This window comes from Mustela lutreola, chromosome 2 (genome assembly GCF_030435805.1).
Source record: "Mustela lutreola isolate mMusLut2 chromosome 2, mMusLut2.pri, whole genome shotgun sequence".
Classification (NCBI taxonomy): domain Eukaryota; kingdom Metazoa; phylum Chordata; class Mammalia; order Carnivora; family Mustelidae; genus Mustela; species Mustela lutreola.
The window spans coordinates 87,832,373-87,846,108 of NC_081291.1; the positions used below are offsets into that span (position 1 = coordinate 87,832,373).

The 13,736-nt window shown below is 39.7% G+C and overlaps 1 protein-coding gene across 1 annotated transcript in view; it reads right to left on the reverse strand.

Moving 5' to 3' along the window:
* The window catches only part of KCNH8 (potassium voltage-gated channel subfamily H member 8), a 384,883-nt gene that overhangs the window by 41,164 nt on the left and 329,983 nt on the right, over positions 1–13,736 (reverse strand). The gene's annotated exons all lie outside the window — the stretch shown is intronic.

A 13,736-nucleotide genomic window follows, 5' to 3' on the forward strand; every position in this document is an offset into this window, starting at 1 on the left:
CCTGGGATCGAGTCCCATATTGGGCTCCCTGATCAGTGTGGAGTCTGCTTCTCCCTCTTCAGCTCCCCTGTGCTTATGTTCCCTCTCTCTGTCATAAATAAATAAAATCTTTAAAAAAAGGAGATGATAAGAGGTGAAAAGCAAATGTGTGCTGTAGAATCAGTTCAGCTGGGCTTGAGAATACATCTTACATAAAATCAAATTACGGTATTGTGGAGGAGTCTGTTATAATATGCAGCTTTCCATGCTGGACAAAGAAGCTCTGGAACACATGATATATCCTGGAAACATGCTTCAGGTCTCATCCACATTGCTTTTTGCTCAAAGACAGTCCTTTCATTTTAAAGTGGTAATAGATGCTATAAATTAGCATAACTTTATTCACATTGGAAAAAAACCTTTTATACTCAAAAATGATCTGCCTAGGAAGTGAGACATATTTGGTAATTCTGTCAACTCTCACTGTTGTTGTTGTGGGTTTTTTTTTCCTAGATGATTAGGGAAATAGATGTGTTATTATTTATACAAACGCTGGCATCATTATTGCTGTGCAAATACATGTTTCATCAATGTTTAATTTTATCAAAGAAGTCAACCCATTCTACATCTGCTTAGTTGCCTAAATATGCATTAATCAGAAGCATTGTAGACATAAGTTTTGTAATAATTTCCTAAATGGTGACAAATAAAACAGCTGAATAATTAAAAATGTGAAAACCAAAATTACAGTGCTGTTGTCTCTGTGGTAGATGCAAAAATGTGTTTTAAAGAGCCTTTCAGTTACAGCCTGGAGGAGAGAACGAGTAGCCCAGTAGGATTCAGGAAGCCTGAACAGCTTCGGGTCAGAGATGCGCTAAGAAACAGGCCTCAGCGTCTTTTGATTTGGTTGTGACTCCTAGCTCTCTGCTTTACTTACTGGTAGCGTGACTTCTGTCAAGTTGCTGTCCAATTGCATTAGTGCTTCTCAAACTTTTATGTGCACACATATCCCCTGGGGATTTCATTATAAAATGCAGGTTCTGGTTCAGGAGGTCTGGGGTAGAGCCCGGGACTCCGTATTTCTAAAGAGCTACCGGGGAATACTGTTGCTGCTGGCCCGTGAGGCATACCTTGATCTCATAACCAACATCACTGCTATTATCGTCCTATCACCTGTTAATTCATTAAGTGTTCACAAAGTGACAGGCACCCTGAAAAAAATGCTCCCAGACATTCTGTCCACTAATTTTCACTGTAATCCTATGAGGTAAGAAGTATCCATCATAGATCCAGTGCTACTGTGATAGGGTCTCTGAATAAGTCGTTTCATTTGCATATGGTATTAATCACATGTGTTTAAAATGACCACTATGATACAGTCATTTTGTTGACTAATCCAGATTCTGCCAGCAGCAGAGAATATTGGTTGAATGGAAACCCCATATTCTTTTTTTTTTTTTTTTTTAAGATTTTATTTATTTATTTGACAGAGAGAAATCACAAGTAGTTGGAGAGGCAGGCAGAGAGAGAGAGAGGAGGAAGCAGGCTCCCCGCTGAGCAGAGAGCCCCATGCGGGACTCGATCCCAGGACCCTGAGATCATGACCTGAGCCGAAGGCAGCGGCTTAACCCACTGAGCCACCCAGGCGCCCGGAAACCCCATATTCTAAATGTAGAAATCACCCTAAAAAGTGTCTGCTGCAATGGTTTGTAACCTGGCAGACAATAGAATGTTTGAGAAGCATTCCTAAGTAAATCAGCCTCCAGAGCACTAACTCCAGAAGGTCTCTTCTAGTTGATGGGGTGGGTAGGGCTAGGTCTCCAGGTCAGGGTTGAAACCACTGAGTTAGTCCAACTCCCTTCCTAGATATGTGGAAATTGCCGTCCAGGGAGATGAGGTGACTCGCCCAATCCACTCATCAGATTAGAATTCTGGCAGGTGCCCTGACTCTCTGTGTACTTTGCACAGAATCAGAAGTTGTCTCAGGTGCCTCCTCCAGCAGTTAATGCTATTACCTGAGCTGAGAGACTAAATGCCTGAAGAAATAAGGAATTGAATCTAGCATAAGGTTTGACGACTGCCACAAACCAGATCCCCAAATCTTGTGATACTGAGTTACCCGAGCACCTTGTTAGCCTTCTCTGAGCTACAAATCTCTCCAGAAATATGATGCATTCTAGACATTCTAGCCCTATGGGGAAAAGTACACAATACAACCTTTGAATGGATAATGTTTATAGATACCATTTCTTGTTCCAGTACCTGGAAGACTCAAAGGTTTTGAATGTTTTGAGACAGTCAGTCTTATCCAATTTGAGTCCCTGCTACGTGAAATTTTTAAAACTTTTAGACACAGAACTGCTGGTAATCTCTAATGGGGATGATTTTTTAAAAAGACTGAAGTAGTACAGGTTGGGTTGATAAAAAATGTTCTCAATCAGATATAAAACAAGAAATGAAGGTCATTGCAATGAAGTCGTGAGAGAAATAAAGGCTGAGGGTCAGCCCATTCAGATCTTAGAATTATACCTTCAGTTTGCCAGGTCAGAAAAAGCCAAGTGTGGGCAAGAAAGAGAGAGGGTATGCCTTGGCAGAAGGTTATCACAAACAGGGTAAGGCTTTTATAACCTTGTGGACTAGAAAAGAAACATATTCTCAGCTATGTGGAGTTGGTTTAAAAAGATCTTACTGGGCGCCTGGGTGGCTCAGTGGGTTAGGGCTCGGTCTTCAGCTCAGGTAGTGATCTCAGGGTCCTGAGATCGAGCCCCACATAGGGCGCTCTGCTCAGCGGGGAGCCTGATTCCTCCTCTCTCTCTGCCTGCCTCTCTGTCTGCTGATGATCTGTGTCTGTCAAATAAATAAATAAAATCTTTAAAAAGTTTCTGCATAAATTCTTTCTGTTTTATTTCCCAGTCCTAACCATTTAACTTACTCTATCACTCTGTAAGTCCTGTGGAACTACGAGAGAGGACTCTTACTTCAAAAAAACACTGATAACTGGAATGGAGAACCAGAAGAAGGAAAATGGTCTGTTATTACTCAATCTGCTATAAAACAGCAAAACAAATACACAATCTTTTTTTTTAAAAAAAGAAAAATGTGTAATAAAGTCCTCAAAATTCTACTATTGAGCTTGAACTGCGAACAGAAATCAAATGTGCTTAAATTACTGGTGATTATAGATGTAAAAAATGTCATTGTATTCTTTTATGTTGTCTATTTTACTGAATCAAGGCATTCTAGAAGAGCTTTCAAAGGCTCATACCTGACCTTGGCCATCCAACTTATTTTTTTCTTAAGTTCCTAAACTCCCCAGTAGTAAATTTTCCTGCTTTGGGGATTTTCTTTGAGCTGGGCTGCAAGCTCTTTGATTTGTTTCATCTATTTCTGCCCACAGATTAAAGTGTCTCTGAATTCTGACACATGGTACTATGACAATAAAGTTTGGGGCCCAGCCTTTCATGGGATGCTAATGTCTCACCGTTAGAAGCCGATTGATTTTTCGGTAATAGTGAGGCATTGACCATAAGCTTTCCTTACTCTCAAGATCTTTTCAAGAGGCTGAACCTCCAAGAAGGTGACTACTATGAGGTAGGAAGGAAGCAAATGGGAATGGAACCCACCACAGAGGCTTGGGAATCCTCTGCTGTGACCCAGTGGGACCAGTGGCCCAAGGAAGGTATTCTCATGGTTTTCTTGGTTTGCAGGTCGGAATTACAAGCCCCTGTGTGAGCCTGCAAATGTCCTCTCAACTCTGGCATCTCCTAAGACACTGAAGTGCTCTGGTAGGAGTGTTCTCTACAGCTGATTGCTCAATTGGGAAATGAGATGCAAATTACAAGGCTCTTCTTTCTGAGTGATTCATGATATCCGCTGCTTTGTTAATAATGCCACATTGATTAAGTCACAAAGCAGACTGAAGAAACATGTGTCCTCATTCAGAAAAAGGAATCATCACATATTTTATCTTGTTCTCTGGACAGCATCATTATTGGTACTGGTGGCTGTTTGGGATAAATAGAGTATGAATGAAGGATACTCCCCCATAACTCAGTAATTCACATAGTTAAAATGCCCATTCTTATAAAACCATAAATAATTGTCATACGATATAGGCAAGTAACAAATCAATAGGTCTCTTTTATTTAATTTTTTTTCCTTTTTAAAGATTTTATTTATTCATTTGACAGGGAGACACAGCACGGGAGGGAACATAAACAGGGGGAGTGGGAGAGGAAGAAGCAGGCTTCCTGATGAGCAGGGAGCCTGATGTGGGACTCAATCCCAGGACCCTGGGATCATGACCTGAGCCAAAGGCAGATGCTTAAGGACTGAGCCATGCAGGTGCCCCAGGTCTCACTTTTATTTCTGATCTGCTTCTTTCTCTTGTAGATTTAAGTGGAGGTACTAAGAAATAGTGAGTACCACTAAGTGCAGGTGAAGACAGAAAAGAGAAATTTGAAAACTCTGGAGAACGAACAGGCTTTGAATAAGGGGGCACTCATTTGTAGCTAAAATTTAGGAGTTCACTACCATCTAATCTAAAGAAGACATTTCCTAAGCTGGTCTGAAACCCCAAGTGGGTAATACAGTAGCTAACATGTTTCCTTTGCTTGCTGTATAACTTAGAAACAGAAATGAGATTTTAATTAAAAAACTGATGGTTTTGAACTTTTCCAATTTCACCCTGAGCCTTGAGGTCAAGACAAACTATTAAGACTTAGAGAAGACTTTTTTTCCTCTAAGTAAATACTACCACTTCTGATGCAGAAAGTGCATGTCAAATAACCAAGACTTAAATTTAGTTTATTTTCTAGTTCTGGAGAGCTCAACCACTAAGACTATAGCGTAAGAAACACTACAAAAACCCTTCACCACTGTGTATTATGATAAAAGTTCTGTCTACCAGGCGGGGGGGTGGATAGGACCCATTTAGGAGGTAGTATAGCATAGTGATTAAGAGCTGGGATTTTCCTAGTCATTTCACTTATTAGTCATTTCACTTATTAGCGTGACCTTGGGAAGCATAGTAATTGAGATAAAATAGGTAATGCTGAAGTAAAAAATAATTTGGTGAATTTTTTTTTTTTTTTTAATTTTTTATTTTTTATAAACATATATTTTTTATATACATATATTTTTATCCCCAGGTCTGTGAATCACCAGGTTTACACACTTCACAGCACTCACCAAATCACATACCCTCCCCAATGTCCATAATCCCACCCCCTTCTCCCCAACCCCCTCCCCCCGGCAACCCTCAGTTTGTTGAATTTTAATGGTTTAATCCTAAGGAGTTTTATTTCTCATTCTTCCTCTAAAAAATGATGATTGGGTGCCTGGGTGGTACAGTTCATTGGACATCTGACACTTGGTTTCGGCTCAGACCCTGGTCTCAGGGTCATGAGATCTAGCCCCGTATCAGGCTCCCAGCTCAACTCAGTCTGCTTGAGATTCTCTCTGCTCCTCCCCCTACTTCTCTCTCATGCACCCTTTCTCTCAAATAAATAAATAAATGTTTAAAAAAGATAAAAAATGATGGTAATATTTAAAGTTGTTTTGAGGATTAAATGAGATACATATAAATGTAAACCGAACAAATCTTGGAGACCCAGTTGGTCACATGAGCCACAAGAAAAATGTATAGCACCCAAAAGTACAGTTGACCCTGGAACAGCATTGGGTGTTAGGAGTGCCAACCACCACCCCCAGTAGAAAATCTTTTATAACTTTTGACTCCCCCAAAACTTAACTACTAATAGCCTACCACTCACTGACCAGAAGCCTTACAAATACTTAAACTGTGGATTAATACACATTTTGTATGTTATACAGGGTTGCATACTGCATTTTTACACTAAAGTAAGCTAGAGAGAAGAAAATGTTATTAAGAAAATCACAAGAGAAAATACGTTTCAATTACTCTACTTATTAAAAAAAAAAATCCACATATAAATGGATCCATGCAGGTGAAACCTACGTTGTTCAAGAGTTAATTGTAATGTTAACTGTAATGTTAAAAATATTTTTTTCGTGTTTTCAAGAACCTTAAAGGTGACATATTGATAAGTTTGACTTTTTAAAATTACCTCTCCTTTTCTATTCCATCAGCAATAACAAAGGTGCTCTCAGTTCTCTCGCTGACACTCGGGATCCCTTCGGTTCACACTTCCCTTCTGGCCACAATGCCCAACGGTCCTGCCAGAGATGACCGCTAGGTGGTGCCATGCCTCCCAGCCCTCTCGTTTCTCTAGGGAAAGGAAGCATTCGGAGCCTGCCGGTGTCTCTTGACGCTTCAACTTTATGAGATACACAAAGGGACTTATGGTGAAAAAAGTTCTCACATTGTTGCACTTGTTAAGTAGTTGGTCCAGTGTCTGGCATAAAAAGCAATTAATTCCTATTAATAAATGTTAGTTATGTTATTACTGATATATTGATTATGGAGAAAAGTTTTCTTTGAATTGGTTTAATGGGAAATAGGGTATTTTTAGCTAAGGACATCCAAACATTCACACAGATGGATTTCCAACTGCAACTAATATATATGTAGGATCCCTAAGTAAAGAGACCATAAAATTGTTAAACAGGAGTTTTCCCCACATTGCTCTCTTAGCAAGGGCTATCATGCCACTCCACAGAACTCTTCTTTGTGCAACACTAGGTAGAACATTTTACATAAAGTAATGACTTGCTATTCTAGTCTTCTTTCCCTCAACACTTTGATCTGCTTCACTTAAACAAAATAAAGCACTTTCAAACTGTCCACACAGTCAAGACACTGATAATATATGCAAATTAACTCAAGCATGATTTTAACCTCTTATCTCCAGATTCAAACGTATGAATTACAAGGCTTTGGGGATTAAAAGAAAACCCAGAAAGTCTCTTAATACTTAGTCAACAACTTGGAAAATGCAGGATGATTTTGAGGGAAAGAGGGAGTTACTTATAAATATGTGGTTCATATCATTCAGAAAGGAAAAGGAAGAAAATACACACCATTATATGAGAAAACTAGAAATTTCTCCACACTGACATAGAGTTTCAAAGGTTTCAGGCTTTGGGAGCTATGGACCAACTCCGTGATTTGGGAGTTCAGCAGTTAATCAGTGCTAAAAGAATTTGCAGTTTAAACTCATTATATTGAGCTGAGATTCCATGCCCCCCAATGACCTGCTGCTGATTAGGGTACAATGGCTCCTTGGTTAGCTTGTAAAATCAGCTACTATGTAATTGTAAGGAAACACAATAGCTGGTTTCATAAGAGTTTCAGGATACATGCTGAGTACTCTGGTTCCAAACCAGGTCGGTAAAGAAAGAGGCTCAGTTTGGTATGAGAAGTTTTCGCATCACAACTCCTGATGGCACTTCTAAAGCTAATGTGAAATGACTAATTTGCTGCCAAGGAAGCTCACTGTCAATTATACGCTGTAACACAACAGGTGAACAACTCTGTATTTTGAAAATAGTGTTTGTACCAGCAAACCAAAATGAGCTACTCTGCTAATTTAAACCACAGTGCCTTGGTTAAGCTCAGTTAGCCAGAGAAACTATATAGAAATATATATATATATATATATATATATATATATATATATATATATGTATATATGTATATATATATATGTGAAATATATATATATGTGTGTATATATATATATATATATATAGATAGATATGTGTGTATATATATATATAACCATGATAGAGGGGTCATGGGCTGCTTCTACATGACCAAATACATATTCTTTTTTTTTTTTAACTATTTATTTATTTTAGAGAGAGAGCATGAGCAAGAGGGGAAGAGGGAGAGGGAGAGAGAGAATCTCAAGCAGACTCTACCCCAGTCCTGGAGCTGGACATGGCCTCGATCCTATGACCCTGAGATTAGACCTGAACCAAAACCGAGATTTGGATGCTTAACTGACTGTGCCATCCAGGTGTCCCCCAAAATGCATTTCTTTTTAAATTAAAGTCCTCTGTGAAACTTAAGCTTGAGGAGTATTACGTTTCATAACATTTACACTTTTGCCAAATATTCAACAATTTCTAAGTAAAGAAGAATGTCTCACAGTTAGCAGACGAAGGCCAAGGTTCTTAGGTTACAGTTTTGTTGTACTCAAAGGTGATGTGTGGAGCACTGTAAGGAAGGTATTCCTGACTAATTATATATTGACTGAAACAGTCTTTGTCAGAATTCACAATAGGAGTATAAACCACTGAAATTAAGGAAGAAATGTGTTTAAGTTTGCATTTTTGCTCCCCCAGTGGGGCTCTAAGAAGTCCCGAGAACAACAATTGTCATAGCTCAAATGTGCCTGATATATCTTGTTTCCTTCTCTGGTATCTCCTAATAAAACATCCTGTGAAGGAATCATTCCCCAGTTATTTATGTAATGGTATGTCTTTTCTATTTCTTTTCTTATGTAAATTTGTGTTCTCAGCCCGCGCTTTCATCCCAGGATAGACTCCTCCTTAACCTTGAAAAATAAACAGTGAAGGGGACACCTGGGTGGCTCAGGTGGTTAAGCATCTGTCTTCAGCTCAGGTCACAACCCCAGGTCCTGGGATCAAGTCCCATATGGCTCCTTGCTCATCCGGGAGCCCGTTTCTCCCTCTGCCTGCCGCTCCCTGTCCCCCCTTTCCCCTGCTAGTGCTCTCTCTCTGGCAAATAAATAAATGAATAAAATCTTACAGAGAGACGGGAGATTTAGAGGAGAGTGTTGTGGGGAGAGGTAAGGCAATGACCTCTTTCCTGAGATTACACTAGGTAGACGAGATTTCAGCGTTATCACAGGACAGCTGAATCACAGAGTGGCCGTTTCCAAGTCCGGACAAAATCACAGCAGTATTGACTTTGGAATCCTCTTCATAAAAATGTGAACAGTGAATAAATCAGATCCATTTAGAATGGGCATAACTTCTTCAAGAGGGGCATTCTAAACTTATGAGCTAAGTCAGTTACTTAGAGGTTCATACAAAGACATCATTCTTCTAGTTACACACGTGAAATCTCTACATGTAATTCTCGTCAGAACAAACTTTTCTCTCCACTTTTTTTTTTTTTTAGAGATTTTATTTTATATATTTATTTGACACAGAGAGAGAGAGAGAGAGCACACACAAGTAGGGGGAGCAGCAGGCAGAGGGAGAAGCAGTCTCCCTGATGAGGAAGGAGCCCGACAGGGAGCTTGATCCCAGGACTCTAGGATCATGACCCAAGCAGAAGACAGATGATTAATTGACTGAACCACCAAGGCACCCCTCTCTGCATGTTTAAGGTGATTATTTTCATGATTGCAAAATAGGCACCAGTGAATTTAGTAGAAGGATGATGCCTTCACAATGAGTTACACATTTGTGGAAAGCAATCCCGGCCCTTCAGGTTTCCCAGGCTCCTGGATCAGACTGTGCTTGTAAAGTTATGTCTTTGGGGACTGCAGGAAACTGGCATGTTGGATTCTTCAAAGAAACAATTCTGGCCTTAGTTGGATTGTGAAGGCATACTACTTTTAGGTAATATACATGCTTCCAAAATAAGTCATTTGGAGTCCCACAGTGGGAGTCATATTTTTCCTATTAATTTCCATTAGATTTTCTGGAGGTCTAAGTTCTACTCGGCACTGGCTCTCAACCAGTCTCCTCCTCTCTCCCTTTTTTGTTAATTGATTCAGAATTTTTTTTTAATTTTTATTTATTTGACAGAGATCAAAAGTAGGCAGAGAGGCAGGCAGAGAGAGAGAGAGGAGGAAGCAGGCTCCCTGCTGAGCAGAGAGCCCGATGCGGGGCTCGATCTCAGGATCCTGGGATCATGACCTGAGCCGAAGGCAGAGGCTTTAACCCACTGAGCCACCCAGGCACCCCATGATTCAGAATTTTTAAATAGACACTTTTACTTGGAGAAGTACCATTAAAGTGATTCTGTGGTAAATTATTTAGAAAAACTGAAGAAATATTTTAAGGTATGGATACCCTTATATTTATTAATGTATTTGGCAGATATATATTCCTATAGGCTAGAGTTTCATAAAACGATGCCACACTCATCTGTCCAGCAAGCTGCATTGATCTGCCGCTCCTCATGTTTTCCTCAAATTACTAAATGATATCATGTGTGCCTATTCTATTTCCTGAAGAACACATTCTCATTGACAGGTAAAACAAAAACACAATAATAAAATAAAACAGAGGGAAAGCAAAATCAAATAATATACTTTGGTTGCACACCTTTCTCAATGTTTTCCTGAGCTGGAATTAAAAAATAATAATAATAATGGAAAGGTCATACTGGAAGGGCCAACAGCTCAGACTGGTTAACTGTTCATTAACTGGTCAGCCGTTGCCCGAGCGGCTGCATCCGGGTGGACACAGCCTGATGAGGTTTCCCAGCCTGCGTGCACCGGGACTGGACCACATGACCCACTCTGGCCAATGCAATGCGAACAGAAGAGACCTGTGCCATTTCTGGGTCTGGCCCCTAGTAATGCAAAGGCCGCCATGACCCTCCCTCTCTTAATTGGTGGGCTGGCTGGATACAAAGCGCCTGGTGAGGGACTGTGAGTTCCAGATGACTCTGAGGTCTGGGGGGTGTGCCGGCCACCAACTAGAGGAGGCTGGATTCCTGAGTCAGGTGAGAAGCCTCCACCTATACGCTACGATACGAATGAGCTTTACTGCACAGATCGTTGATTCTACTTATTGTATTTAGTTACCGAGACTTGGGGCTGTTTGTTGCAGCGTTTAGCTTGACTCAACCGATGGTTTCTTGGTGACCATTTAGGCCAGAGATGAGGAACTGGAGGCCCGCAAAAGGAAAGCAGCTTGTTCCGAGTCATACAACTTCTATGTGTATTGAGTCTAATCCTGCGTATTCTTTGCTGTTTTTTGACAGAACCCGGTTTTGGTTCTTTGGTCTTTTCCCCATATATAATTCTGACATTTTGTCCCATCGAGACAGCGGTGTGGCCAAGAATAGAAAAAACATAAACTGTACAACCTGGAATACAAATACGCTTTGGTAGTAGCCCTAGTCAGACCTGGGACTGTTTATGAATCCTGGCAAAACGCAGTGACACAGATCGGTGACCATATGTTCCGCTTTTAAAGAACTTAATCTTCCGAGTGGAACACGTAAGTGGGATTACCACATCACTAAAAGCTTAGCATCTTGCAGATGTTCATCTAAGAATTTTTCCTTAATCATTTTCCTCAATGACACGGAAACCAAATCCTTTAAATCCCAATTCATTTCACGGAACTGTATCTCCACGGATCCCTCCACTGTCGCAGACTTGTCATTCGGATGGTGTGCTGGCCTGCTAATTCGTAATCTTGAGGTACTTCACTCCCCCCTTCCACCTGGCATCTTGTTTGCTTCTGATTTCTGACTACTTGGCTACTGTTCCTTCAGTCAAAGCCACCACCCCTTTGGCATCCCAGGCTGCTGAGTTTAAATGGTGAGCAAATAAGGTGCCTCCAATCTGATGGACTGGAGGCCTACAGCTTTGCCTGCTGAGCACAGTCTGTGCTGTGGTGTAAGCAGACTGTCTCTACCATATGTCATCGTCTCTGCTGTCTATACTCTTTTGAGGAACTTCACGGGAAAAGCACTATGAGAGACGTTTATCCTGGGACTTTGTGATTTGTTTTTAATTTTAATTTAATTTCTACCAACTTAGCTCATTTAGAGCAGTTTTAATTATACCACCCACTGACTCTAAGTTTTATCAGTTGAGCTTGGGTTTGGGATTAAAGGGCTAATGGAAGAGATATTGTCCATGTTCAAGGATGACTGGGGAAATATTATTAGACTAGCAGAGTGCAAACAGTGAAATATATACAGTAGTAACACATTCAGGATTATTCTAAGAAGACCCAGGAGATCCAGTCCTTGAATGAAAAAACAGAATAAAATTATGTTTTCAAAAAATCCTAACATACAGAGGTAAAGTATTCACAGATTGATTGAGAAATGTTAAAAAATATTGCTTCTTTCACCTGTATTCTTTTTGTTGTTGTTGTTAGAGTGGGAGGAGAGAGATAAGTGAAGAGAGAGGTAGAGGGGGAGGGGTAGAGGGAGAGAGAGGATCCCAAGGAGAATGCATGCCCAGCACAGAGCCAATGTGGGGCCCCATCTCACAACCCTGAGATCATTCATAACCTGAGCTGAAATCAAGAGTTGGATGCTCAACTGACTGAGTCTCCCAGGCACCTCTTTCACCTATAGTCTTAATCCTTCTCCATAACAGTATGTATAAGCACATAAAGGAAGTGCTGAGAACATTTTATTTCAATTGATAAGAAGGCCTCCAACTACTTACAAGGATGAAACTGAGTCTGAAAGGAATGGAAATACTATGTTGTACATCTGAAATTATCGTGGAGTGATTTCACAGATTTACTCTCAAACGTAGAACAAAGGAAGCCTGAAGAACCATTACGGGTATAGAAGACTGAAAACCATGTACTTGAAGACATTTTCCCAGAGCTAGTCGGTGACCACAGGGTTATTAATAGATGGATGGATTTTTGAGCAAATGAAAGTACAATTACTAAGAGAAAGGACAAGTCAGATGACCAAACTACAGTAGTTCTGCTGTCTTATCCTCTTGTTAAGGAGATGTCTTTCCTGAAACATTTAGGCTCAGTGAGTTTTTGATGAGACATGACGAGTAATAGCATTAAGGTTAAGAAGATTAAAGTGAATGTTATTCTGGAAATTCAGTATAGCTTTTGCTGTAAGTCAGGATGCCTGAAGGAAACCAACTGTTTTAGGAGAATTATGTTCTGATTTGTAGCACAGTGCTTTAGTGGACAAATGTACTAGGCTGGGATTCAGAATACCAACATTTGACTCAATTTTATACTATTCGATTCTTTCACTAATTCTGTAATCTCAGGCAGGAACTGCTGGGACAGCGAGTTCCTTCATCTGTTAGCAAGGATTCAGGAGCAATACTAGGGTTAAGAATTAAATGAAACGAGGTGATGTAAACAAACTCTCTTGCTCCTAATTCATAGCTAATAAACATTTACATCCTTTCCTTGTCAGCGGTCGCACTACTAAATACGCAGTTTACAAGAGAAAATAGCATCTGTTGAGAAACATTTTGATTTTTTGACTGAATCTTATTTGAAACACATGCTTGGTATGGTTGATGGAAGACTTCATCCCAAAGAAAAAGTCTACTTTGTGCAAAGGGAATATTCTAACTCATTTAGATATAGCAGTCATTTAAGTTCTATTCCTAACCAATGACTGGATTTTTCGTTCCGTGAATGAGTAAATTTTCTTTGCTCCTCCCTTTAAGTCACTTGTAATCAAAGGAAAATCTGAGTTTTAATAAGGGGTACTTAAGATCACTTCCAGTCCTAACATTTTATTCTGTGGGTATGGAAACTCTGTGTGTGTGTGTGTGTGTGTGTGTGTGTGAATTACATTCCAGTCAGCATGCATCAAGCACATACTTTGTACTAGCAGTTTGACTAGGAAAATGATTACAAAGATGAATAAAATATAGTTATAGCTCTCAAAGAATGATATATATATATATATATATATATATATATATACACATATATATACACAATGGAGTTCTCCACTGATAATTTGGTTGAGTTCTTCAATGATTTATTTTTTAAAAACTTTTTTATGAAAGTATATAATATATGTAGAACTGTGCACAAATAAAAAGTATACAGTTTGAAGAACTACCAAAAAGTTCTGTGGTTCATTTTCTCTTACATGTGAAGCT